The sequence below is a fragment of the Callospermophilus lateralis genome, chromosome 6, assembly GCF_048772815.1.
Source record: "Callospermophilus lateralis isolate mCalLat2 chromosome 6, mCalLat2.hap1, whole genome shotgun sequence".
NCBI classification, from domain to species: domain Eukaryota; kingdom Metazoa; phylum Chordata; class Mammalia; order Rodentia; family Sciuridae; genus Callospermophilus; species Callospermophilus lateralis.
The window spans coordinates 157,925,766-157,938,342 of record NC_135310.1 but is presented as its reverse complement, the minus strand read 5'-3'; positions in this window follow the sequence as shown (position 1 = coordinate 157,938,342).

The window sequence follows — 12,577 nt, the reverse complement described above, 5'->3', positions numbered from 1 at the left end:
AACTCAGGAAAGCCTGACTCAAAAAGATAAAATGAAAAGGGCTGGAGATGTAGCTCAGCAAAGTGCTCTCGCATTCAATCTGCAGTACCATAAAAATGAATGAGTAGGCAAATAAATTGGTTACCTTAATGAAATAAGAGGAAGGACTGAGTTCAAATCTCAACTCTTTCACTTACTGGATCAATGATCATGGACAAGCAATTTAACTTCTCAGTCAGTGCCTCCATTTTTCTATCTAAAGTATGGAATAATAAGGGTAACCTTGATTACATTGTGCCCTGGAGGGCATTACATAAATTAGTTAATGTGTCTAAAGGGCTTCCAGTGTACCTGGAGAATGTTAACTTTGATGTAAAAGTTAGCTTTTACTTTTCTTATTTTATTAGCTAGAATGTGAGACTTGAAGAAGTCAACTAACTTATCCAGATCAGATCAAAGCCCCTGATATGCTAAAATCAGAATTTAAATCTAGGCAGTCCAATGTCTAGTCTAATAGTCTTCCCTGGAAGAGAAATGGAGAGTAGTGGAGAAATCTCGGAAGAGAGCTGTGACGTAGGAAGTCCTTGCAAACAATGTTGGTGGAGTCTGAAACAGAGTGTGTGGCACTCTCTCTCACCAGAGTTCAATTAGGCAAAGCCAACACTTCTCATATCGCTGATGATGAAAGTGAAGCTGAAGAACTCTAAGGGCTTGCCAAGGAGTGAACTGCAATTGGTGTAGTCTCCTCAGAACCCCAGTCTCCTGACTGCAAACATGGAGAGATGGGGACAGAGCTGGTCCTGACTTTGAGTGGAATCTATCGGACTGTTCTTTATAAATTCTTTGCTTGCTTGTTAAGTTGGAAAACACGACTAAAGATGATTTTCCGTTGAAACAATTATCATGCTAGGATCTTCTGATGAAGAGGCCAATATTTTTTGGTGTATAAAGAATCAGATAGCAAATAGAACAGGAATGGCTTCTCATTCAAATTCCCCATAGAGTCCACAGTTCCCTCTGAAACTTCATGACTTCAATTCACATTCCTCTTAGCCTTCTGGTCTTCTGAGTTCCCACCAGAAATTCCCATTGGGTTCCACCTAAAACATCCGAAAACTGTCCCCGCTTTCACCTCTAAACTTGTAAAAATTCCTTCTGCAAACCGTTTCCAAAATCTTGTGAACCACATGATTGAGTTAGTCATAACAATGACCCCACTTCTGGCACCAATTTCTGTTTTAGTCTGTTCTTGTGTCACTGTCACCAAAATATCCAAGAAGAACAATGTAGAGGAGGAAAAGTTTATTTGAGTCTCACAATTTCAGAGGGCTCATTCCATACAGAGCTGACTCCACTGCTCTGGGCCCACATCATGGAGAAAGGCCCAGCAGAAGACAGCTGCTTAGCTCATCCTAGGATCAGGAAACACAGCAGTGGGGAAGGCAGATGCACCCTTCCAGGACCTGCCCAGTGAGCCGCCTCCTACAGCCATGCCCAACCTGCCTGGAGTTACCACCCAGTCATCCAAACTAGGAAGAGCTGACTAGGTTACAGCTCTCACAATCCAACACTTTGCCTCTGAATACTCCTGCAAGAACACAGGAGCTTTGGGGGACACCTCACATCCACACCGTAACATTGACCATTGGAAATTGGGTGTGTGGGTGAGTTTTGCAGGTGGGCTATTTTAGTTATTTTTATTTAAAGAGTTTCTCTATAAGGGAGTTGCTTCTGATCTGGGACAAGAAAGCGGGCTGCTGTGGATGAGTGTTCCGGACAGCAGACGCCTCAGCAGGAAACACCTCATTGTGCTGTTGTGCTGATTCACAGGGAGGAAACTTGTGCGGCTGGACCACAGGAAAAGAGGAGAGTGCGGAGCCAAATGCAGGAGAGCGTCCTGGGAAGACCAGATTCTGCACCTTGTAAGGACTTTGTGTTTTATCCTCGGGGAATTATGATGGAAAGCAGTAGGCTCCAAGTCTTGTTATTTGTAAAGCTCCCTGAGGTTGCAATAGGAATAATGGGTGGGGGAAGGCTGCAGTCAGATGTGGACGACAGCAGGAAGGGCAGAAGTTGGGGTGAGGGGCCGTGGCATGGACTCGATGGTCACAGCACAGCAGGTGGAGTGGAAGACCCAGGCTTGCTCTGGAGATGCACTCCACTCTTGCTCAAGCCGTTTGTAGGAGGGACTGGCGTGAGAATGCCCAGGAGATGACATGTGTGTTTTCTAGGAGGAGAAGGAAGCAATTTAGGAAGACTGTAGATTGACCAGCTCAGCTTGGTCAGTGGTGAGTAAGTCTGTGGGGTTCCTAGGACAGACCTGTCAATCAGCTGAGCGAGCGAGTCTGAAACTAGGAGAAGAGGGCAGAGCTGGACCTTCTCATCGAGGCACTGCAGTCTAAGATGGTTTTAAAGCTATGCAGAAGGCAGATTCCCTTGAGTGCATGTACAAACAGAGGCAAGAAAACCTATGTCAGAGCCCAGAGGCCACACCACCATCCACAGGGACTTTGAAGCTGGGAGCAGTAGTATATACCTAGGGTACCAGCCATTCAGGGGGTCGAGGCAGGAGGATCGCTTGAGCCCAGGAGTTCAAGGGCAGCCTGGGCAACGAAGAGACACACAACTCAGAAAAGGAAGGAAGGAAGGCGGGACGGAAGGGAGAGAGGACTATTTTGAGAGAAGACCTTAGCTGAGGAGATGGAGAAGGAATTGCTGGAGAGAGTGGAGGACCCGGAGTGAGCACCTTCTTCGAAGATAAAGGAAGCCATGCACACAGCAGGGACCAGCCTCCTGGGCAGGCTGCCGAGAGCCCTGTGCCTGAGCATGATGAAATGCTCACTTTTATTGCTGACCTTGGGCGTGACCAATCACTATGGAAACAACATTGGCAGGGTGAGAGAAAAGAGGAACTGGAAGGTAAGGAAGAAAGCGTGGATGGTGTGGAAATTAACATAGAGTGACAAGTATCTCTCCCTCTGGAGGAAGCAGAGTCCTGGCAGCTGGTTTTTTTCTGTGATGGGTGGTGCTGAAGCATGTTTGCAGGAACATGAGAAAGACCAGTTCAAGAAAGGGGAGTTACCGAGGGAGAAGAGCAGACCCCAGGAGAGCGACTGTACATAGAAACGTTCTTATGACATCCACATGGAAGAATCTCCACTTAGGACTCTGTAGGCTGCTGTCTAAAAAGCTATTTTGAGGTTTAATTACATTCCAATGTTCAAGATGACTGGAAGAAAGAATACCAGAAGAAAATAAAAGTTTGCTTTGTACAATATTCATACATAAATGCAATTAAGCTTCAAGCCGTTCAAGCCGTGGACTAATGGAGTACTTGCAGAAGAACAGCAGTCATGCAGGCTCGAATGAGAGCTGGAAAATCATTGTTACCTGCATGGTGTGTGCTGCAGCCTTACAAATGCCTGCCAACTAGTTTGTGAAAAGTGCCATAAAATCAGTTTGCTGTGTAAAGAGCTAGGCATCATCTTCATCCTCAAACACAAATTATGTTGATACTTTTAATTTATTTTTCATATTGTGGCAGAGATGAACACCAGTCACATCTATATTTCAATCAGGACAAATTTGAGGAAACTATTCAGAGCCATTTAAATTATTTGTAAGGAGGCCTTTATCCCAATATAAATTACAATGATGATGATGATGAACAATATTTATGTTGCCTCTGCTGGTTGCCAGGGCACACTCGGTGGCATTCTGAATGAGGGACTTATTTATAGGAATTGCCGCCTGCATCAGGCCATTGCACAAGGCACAACCCTAATATCCCCACCCTAGCGCCAGTGTGTGACAGCAGGTTTCCACTCAGCCATGACACAGCTGTGGACTGCCCACATCAAGGACAGCAGAAGCAACTCGGTTTTAGTTATCCGCCAAGGTATGTCGTTCTCACCTGAATGAGCGCTCTGCCTTCCAGGTGAACTGGGTGAGAAGGTAGTTGAGAATGTGACACTAAAGTCTCCATTGTTTTGTGGCTGCTGTTTATTTCGAATAACCTAATAGGAGGCTGTGTGAGTTTTTGTTGTTGTTTTTATCCATTTTAAAATGTCTTTTGTCTTGTTGGTCTATGTCCTTTAACGTTGCTGATGTTGGACTTAAGAAGGTGAGGGTGACAAGCACCCGAGTCCCAGCCCCGAGGTGGCGCTGCCTTGCGTGTGGGTGGCACGGCAGCGGGAAGGGAAGCTCAAGTGGAGGGGGGACAGCCGAGCTGGAGAGCCCGGGGCCAAAGCAGCCCCTGAGCATTTTGGCTGTTGGGGTTGAGGGGGCAGAAGACGGACAGGAGACCATCAGCAACCTGCTCCCTGCAGGCTCCGTCCCCTGCTGCATCGTGACTAAAGGTCGAGGCATCCCAAGGCCACCTCGTGGTGGGGAACTGCGAGATTCTGCAGCGGAAGCCCCAGAGCTGAAGATCAGATGCAGCTTTAGGACACTGCAGAGATGCGGTCGCTCCGTTTGTCCCGGATCGCGAACTTGGGTTTCTTCATGGTCAAGATGCACAGCCCACAAACCTTTCCAACAGCTCAGGCTGCGCCTCCTCTCATCTTGCTTTCACGCTTCAGCCGTGCCACACACAGTTCGGGGGTCGCATGACATCTCTGCATCTGAGCTCCTTCAGCAGCAAAAGAAGGCGGTCACTCTGGTCAATCAGCAGCTGTTGATATGGCCAGAGACTAAGCAGGCCAGTAGATGGGAATTGCTGAACATGGTTTCTTTCAGAGTAAACACCCAAGAACACCAAACATGCTTTTCCCCCTTGTTACTCCACTTTCCAAGCTACCAACATAGTCCCTTTCTTTCCCCAAGAGAGTGAAATGAATTCAGTAAGATAGTATAAAGTACTTGGATTGATTAGAATACTAGGGTCATGGCTATGGCCCCTGTAGCCCCCAAATATACAGAACGGCTTGGTACAAATGGTATATGTGTGTGTTAAAATGAAATCAAATAGAATGCAAAAAATAAGTTATATTATGTGAGTATTAAAGTAAGACTTACTTATTATAGAAAGCTTTGTGCTATACCCAAGAGTTTGGTATTTGCTTTTTGCTGGAAGGAACAGAGGATGCTTTTCTCATTCTCACAGTTAGTCTCTGGGTATTGCAGTGTTAATGCAGCACCGACGGATTATTTATTGTTGTTCTGCCATTGTTGAGCTTTCTCCCAATTCCAATTCCTATTAGAGTAAACATTATTGAGCACAAATTGCTGTTGATGTACATGAGTACCTGTTAAGGATTAACTCCTGGAAGGGACGTTGTGGATCAAATATATAAGCACTTTGAATATCATCATTCTGCCTTTTCAAAATCACCCAATTTTGCTCTTCCACCCACCTCCAATGGTGTTTTTCAGGTGCAGGAGTAAACTAATGGCCAGTTGCAGTCTGCAGCTATAGACTACCGGGAGCAAAGGTGGAAGCGATGCCTGTGGGGAGCAATCCCTTCCCCCTGCTGTCACTGCAGCTTGATTTTAGCCATCTCTGTATCCACATCCACATTGCTTTGCCCCGCCAGCCTGTCCTCTCCAGCTGTGCTGGTCCATGCTGAGATGCTCATTTCAGAACAGCTGTAAGGAACCTTCTCGCGAGTGACCTTCCATTTCTCTGCATCACCACTAACTGCTCACATTTCAGGCCTTAACCCGGTGCCGGTGGGAAGCCAGGTCACCAGCAGGGCTCCCATGGCCCTCAGCTTGTTCCTGCTTTTAAACCGCTTACCCTGCACTCTGGTTGGCTTTCCCTTCCAGCACTTAAGTTTGCAAAAGTCAGACTTCTGCCTTTCTTGATCATTTTAATACCTCCAGGATTTGATATGAACTAGACTCCCAAATATCTTTTAAACTAAGGGAAGAATAAATAAACATCTAGATGAAAAAATAAACAAGGTTAAATTGCTTTCATGCCTGGATACATAGAACTATAGATATTAATAACTCAAAACTCATCCAACTAGGTAAGTGGTGGTGCCCGGATGACCAGGATGAGTACAGAATTACGTTTTATTGGGGAAAAAAATGAATCAATCTGATGTTAAATAATAATTCAATTTAAATTCCTTGGGTTAAATAAATACATTGGAGTCTCTAGTTAAATCTGATGCCTTCTTAAACTATCTGCTTCATATTTTTCCAAGATGTCTTGGGAAATATTAACTAGTCATATGTTGTTAACTTAAGCTTGTGTCTCTAGACAAAAGTATTGAAGCATGCATTAGGTAAATCCATACATCTATAGGATTAATTAATAAATAAAAACCTGAATCCTCTCAGTAGTTTTCATTTCTATGTACTAAGGACTTTTATTTACATTTATTTTAATGGTTTTTAAAAGGAAAGAAATAATGAATTCCTCAGGAGACTCAGGATTTCTTATTTTCTAGGATTCTTACAATTATTTTCTTTACAGATGTTCACTTCCTTCTGAGTACTACCAAAAAATAAACCAAACAAAATTCATCAAATAAACCTCACATTCAATATATACTCCGATTCCTTAAAAATAGCAATAAGGAAGCTTTTTCTAAGCTCAGTGACTGAGTTTCTGCTAGAAGAAATCCATTTGTAGACGGAGCAATGAGGAAAACATGAACCCCTTTATAAGAAATGGGAGACTTGGGCTGGGGTTGTGGCTCAGTGGTAAAGAGCTTGCCTCCCAGGTGTGAGGCACTGGGTTTGATTCTCAGCACCACATGTGAATGAATGAATAAAATAAACTCCATCAACAACTAAATATTAAGAAAAAGAAACAAAAACGGATGAAATTCTAAGCAAAAGATGATTAGGAAAAAAAATAGAACAAATCTAACAAGGGGCTGGGGCTGGGGCACTTGCCTAGCACACATGAGGCACTGGGTTCGATCCTTAACATACAAAAATAAGCAGATATAATAAAGGCATCTGTCCATCTACAGCTACAAAAAATCTTTTTTAAAAACTAATGAAAATAATGTAACATTCCATATTTAGCACAGCCCTGAGCGGAACTGGTGTGCAGATGTGCCAACCGGCCAGTGGACCTGGGTGCACTTTCCTGCAGAGGCAAAGAGGAGGAATCTGAACTCCGGCTTCAGCATCTTCCTGTTCTCACCTAAGGTTCTTTGCAGCGCTGGGCAGAGAAGTCTTTTGACTTTTATTAGAAATCCAAATATAATTGTGAAATCAATTTCCTCCTGTTCAGGTTTGTTAGCAAATTGAGAATTCTTCATCCACCTTCATCTCTTAATATTGGTCAGTCAGAAGTGTAAATAGTAGAGCAATGATGAGAACTGTGCTCTGTTTATTGCTAAATGAAGGGCCCTTCTAAGACTTTTGGTAGACACTGAAGTCATAATGAGACTAATATGGGTGCTTTAGAAAAAGTTGGAATCTAAGAATTTAGAAAAAGAACATGATAAAACAGATTTCCATTGTATATTTATTGTATTCATTATTATTTTATTTTATTTATTACTATTTGTATTATTTTATTTTATTTTTATTATTTTATTTTATTTATTTATCATGATGGCGAATTAGATGCACCCACCTTGCTTTTTCTATATTTTTATGTTTTGCAGTGATCAACAGGGAAAATTAAGACCCAAGGTTCCCATGTTTATTCAGTTCAACATAAAAAACAGCAGTAGGGTCAAAAGCGAGACAGTTACCAGGGCAGGGAGATTCTGGAGACAGGAGAAAAGTTTAGAAGAGAAATTGGTGCTTTAATTGACAGCCGTAGGGGAGGCTTGTGGAGAAGGAAAGGGTACTACAGATACTCGAAAATATTGAGTCAAATATTATTTTAGTCAGCTTTTTTGCTGCTTGTTAGAGTCTGTAAATAAGTCAGGATGGCACCTGGCATTTTGCCAGAGAGAGTGGTTTGTGAAGTAACACCAGTGAGCCATTAAGTGTGGAGATTCCTTATTGGTTGACTGCTGTATCTAGTTTATGTTAATTAAGTTAAGCTGTGTGGAATGTATAAATACCTCTGTTGTCCTACAATAAACGGCTCCCACTCCTGCTGTATCAAGGTACACAAGTTGCTCGTCACCCCCGGTTATTTTGCTACAGTCGGACTGTAGCAGCTGCTGTGATCAAAAGGTCAGATAGGAACAATGTTAGAGGAGGAAGTATATTTGGGGCTCAGGATTTCAGAGGTTCCATCCATAGACCCCGGCTCCATAGCTCTGGACTGAGGATAAGGCAGCACACCATGGCAGAAGAGCCCAAGTGAGAGGGAAAAGCAGGTTCTCAGTAACACCAGGACAGGGCCACCAGGAAGCAGAGCTGAAGCGCATTCCAAAGGCAAAGCCCCATCCACCCTCCTCCTCCCGCCACACCCTACCTGCCTTCATTACGACCCAGTTAATCTGCATCAGTGGATTAATGCACTGATTGAGACTCTCATAACCCAATCATTTCACCTCTAAGCTTTCTTGCATTGTCTCACACATGAACTTTTGGGGGGATACCTCACATCTAAACCATAACAAATATTTTATGCTTTTGTTATTTGATTTTGAGTTACATAACCATATTTGTAAAAAGTTAGAAAATGCATGTAACCATAAACAAATTTGTTATCTGTTTCTCATTTTCAATGACACTGCTAATTTTTTCCATAAGATATTTGAACGTTTTGCACAAAAACAAGATGATACAAGACATTATTTTGTAACTTCTAATTTCTAACTACTTATTTCTAAGTTGGTATATGTACTTCTGTAACAGTATTCCTAATTGCTTTATAGAATTACCTTATGTTTGTAGGTTATTATTTAAAGATCAATTTTTATTGTAGTTTCTAATGTTTTGATATTATAAACAAAGCTATAATGAAAATGTGTGTACATTATGTTATATGTGATCATCTTTTTAGAAAAAAATTCACTCATATAGAATTTTGGGTAGAAAAATTTTTAAATATTTTAATTATTTTTATAGTCTGTTTAGAATTATTTTCCAGAAAGGAGATGATCTATACTCTCACACACACACAAAAAAAGCATATTAGTACTGTATCTTTACCTCTTTACTTTTGAAATCTCTACACACTAGGAATTCAGTGTTTTTAAATTTTCAATTTAATATGCAATTCATGACTTGTTAGGGATTTAATTTGCTGTATTTGATTTCTGGTGTGTTTGAACATGTGGACATTTTAAATAGCACAGGTATACTTAGCTTGTGACCTCCTTGTAACACGAATGACCAGTTCAGTAACTCAAGTTTTTCTCATGGTGGCTCCACATGATGTCATAGGTTCCAGACAGCAAATGTGTCTTGCCAGCTGTCTTGAGGTTGTGACTAGAGTTGGCACACCACCAGACCGGGGCCAGATTACCTGCTCAAACCCAAGCACCAAAGGCAACCAGTATGGTGGGCCCCCCTGCCCTGTCTGTGGGCTTTCCATCCACAGATTCAACCAGCTGCACATCAAACTACTTGGAAAAGTTTGCATCTGTCCAAAACATGTACAGACTATTTTTCTTGTCATTATTTCCTAAACAATACAATATAGTGTTCATTTATTTAGCATTTATATTGCATTAAGTATGATAAGTAACCTAGAGATGATTTAAAGTATACGAAGAATGTGCTTAGGTTACAGGCAAATACTATGTACGTCATTTTTTAAGAAAGTTGAGCATCCAAGATTTTCTATCTGCAGATAGCCAGGGATGAGGGTATTCTGGAAATTCACTGACATGACAATTGTTAGCTAGCTATTCTTCATCCCTAATAAGTTTATTTGTCCCCTTGTGGATTCTAGGAGAAAAGAAGCAGGTTTGAGGCATAATGGAAAAGTGTTCTATGCTTCACCTATTACCAAGTTAACAGGCTGTGACACTTCTCCATCATATCACAGCTCTAAACCTAATTTTCCTCTCTGAAGAATGAGGGGCTTAGACCTAATGATATCTAAAATCTCTCCTAGCCTTGCAACTTTTATAATGAGAGGTAGTAGAGTGTAGGCTATTATCTCATCACAGAAAAAAATGTAAGAGATCGAAGCCATTCATTTGAATCAAAGCTTTTCGGTTTAGCCTGATTGAAGGTTTGGCTCAGAAAGGTGGGTATAAAAATTCCCTTGACAACAATCTATGGGGAAAGTGTTTAGTCTCATTTATCAATACAAAATGGATCATTGGGGAAAAAAGTTCCAACCAATTTTCAAGTCAGGAAGGAAAGAATCCTCACACTGACCATTCTTAGACATCTGCTTCTATCATTTGTAATTGACTATTTATTTCCGTTTCAAAATGATTCCTGATTGTCTTGTGATGAATGCTCAAATCGTTAGTGTGCAGGTGAGAAATGAAATAAACTGAATGGAACTGAGGACCTACCCTGGGCTTTACATGTAGGGTTACGATGGTACTATTTCTCTTTCCAAGAAAAGTCACTCATGCTATGTGTCATTTAGCCAGCTAATATTTTTAATAAGTTGACAAAATAATAAATATTATAATAGAAATTCAGGATGAGTTACATTGTCTGAATATTCCCAATAGACTGTCACAGAATGAAACACTTCTTTTATTTAAAAATAGAAATCAACCTTTAAAATTATTTCCTTGTTCGATGAAATAGATATGCTGCAGCAAGGGGACATTCTACAGCAAGGGAATGATTTTATGAAGCCCACCAATATACAGAATGCACACAAATCTCACTGGAGAGTTCATAAGCAGCTGGCAGAGAGGACGGTGGAAACAGGACCCACAGCTCTTCCTTGAGAGACACAGAGCAGTGGGTTCAGTGTAGAGGGTACGTGGCAAGCCGGAGCACAGTGTGCAGGCTCCTTCTAGCAAAGGAAAGTGAATTTCAAACTGAGATTACGTCACCAAAAAGCCTCCCAGAAGTTGTTTTTAAAGAAAGTAAAACTTCCCAAGGGAGAGGGAATGATAAGCATTGATTATGGGGAATTCCTTATATATATATTTTTTCATTTGGGAGTGGTGGGCTAAGAAACTCAAGATTCTATTAAATATGTTCCCTAATAAATGTGTATAGCTGAGGAAATATAGTGAATTTTGAAGTATAAATTTTAAAACACTAGGTCATTTATCTCATATATTAAGGGATACGGGATGGAACGAGGAATCAATCCAGGCAAGAGATAAACATCCAAAAGCGATCTTAATAAAAACAAGAGAAAAAGAGAAACAGGAAACAAAAAATAGTACAAGAAAACATAAAGACAGTTAAAACAAAACTGTTTCAACTTTTTGAATAATCATATGTAAAAAATGATTTAATTCAAGATAGAGATTGAGATTTAAAAATCCAGTTGCATGTTATTTGTAAGAGATACATTGAAAACATAATTATGATTGAAAAGCAATGTGTAAATATATGTGTGCACATAAACACATATGGAAAATTCTAGCCTACAGAAAGTCAGGTAAACTCTATTTATAACTGAAAGATGGTTTCTAGGGTTGAGAAATCTAATGACTATATATTACACACACCAGAAAATATCTTTATAGAACAACTTTAACATATAAGAAACACATTTTTATGGAATTACAGACAGGTACTTAAAAACTCACCACCATAGTTTGAGGTTTCAAAAATAGTATTTCAGTTTTACATGGGTCCTGCATCTGGAAAACTTTCCAAAAGATGTGGAAAAATAAACAACAATATTAATAACCTTGACTTAACTTCATTATTCTGCTTTCTTTCTTAGCAACTTCATTAAGAGATAACTTGAATATCATTTTAATTGCTTTTGTTTTTAAATACATGACAGCAGAATGCATCACAATTCTTATTACACATATAGAATACAATTTTTCATATCTCTGCTTGTATATAAAGTATGTTGACACCAATTCATGCCTTCATACATGTACTTTGGATAATGATGTCCGTCACATTCCACTCTCATTGCTAATCCCCTGCCCCCTCCCTTCCCCTCCCACCCCTCTTTCCTATCTAGAGTTCGTCTATTCCTCACATGCTCCCCTTCCCTACCTCATTATGAATCAGCCTCCTTATATCAGAGGAAACATTTGCCATTTGTTTTTTTTGGGATTGGCTAACTTCACTTAGCATTATCTTCTCCAACTGCATCCATTTATCTGCAAATGCCTTGATTTTATTTTCTTTTATTGCTGAGTAATACTCCATTGTGTATATATACCACATTTTTTTTTATCCATGCATCTATTGAAGGGCATCTAGGTTGGTTCCACAGTTTAGCTATTGTGAATTGTGCTGCTATAAACATTGATGTGCCTGTGTCCCTATAGTAGGCTGTTTTTAAGTCCTTTGGGTACAGACTGAGGAGAGGGATAGCTGGGTCAAATGGTGGTTCCATTCCAAGTTTGAGATAACTTGAATATCATAAACTTCAACTGACTGGACAAGAAAGAATCATGAGAGAATTATTAATTATGTAGATATTTTTGTGTATCATGAAATTGCAAAGCTGAGAAATGTACATCAACATTTAGAACAGCTCTCTCTGGAAGGGATGGTGTATTAAGCATCAAGAGGCAGGTTTGTGGGCGGACTGGTAGGTATTGGTAGCATAGGTACTATTGCTATGCTTCATGGCTCATATATATGCCACACACCTTATTCTGTA